We start from the raw sequence: 226 nt of genomic DNA, 5'->3' as shown, positions 1-226 counted from the left end.
GCCTCGGCTGGACACTCGCTGCTCGCTCGCTTCAGGACTCGCGACTCGCCACAACTTGGGGACTCATTTTCGCCCCTCGCCCCACCTGGCCGGCCTCGCCGATGGCCTCCAGGCCTCCTGCTCTCCCGCCCGTGACCTCCTCGCGGCTGACACGGCCCGCGGTAGGCGCTGGCGGGATGCAAGCACGCTAAAAAATGTGCGGTGGTTGTGTGGTGGCAATGGTGGC

The sequence above is a fragment of the Penaeus monodon genome, chromosome 24 (genome assembly GCF_015228065.2).
Source record: "Penaeus monodon isolate SGIC_2016 chromosome 24, NSTDA_Pmon_1, whole genome shotgun sequence".
Lineage (NCBI taxonomy): Eukaryota > Metazoa > Arthropoda > Malacostraca > Decapoda > Penaeidae > Penaeus > Penaeus monodon.
The sequence above is the reverse complement of the archived record's forward strand: the minus strand, read 5'-3'. Positions refer to the sequence as shown.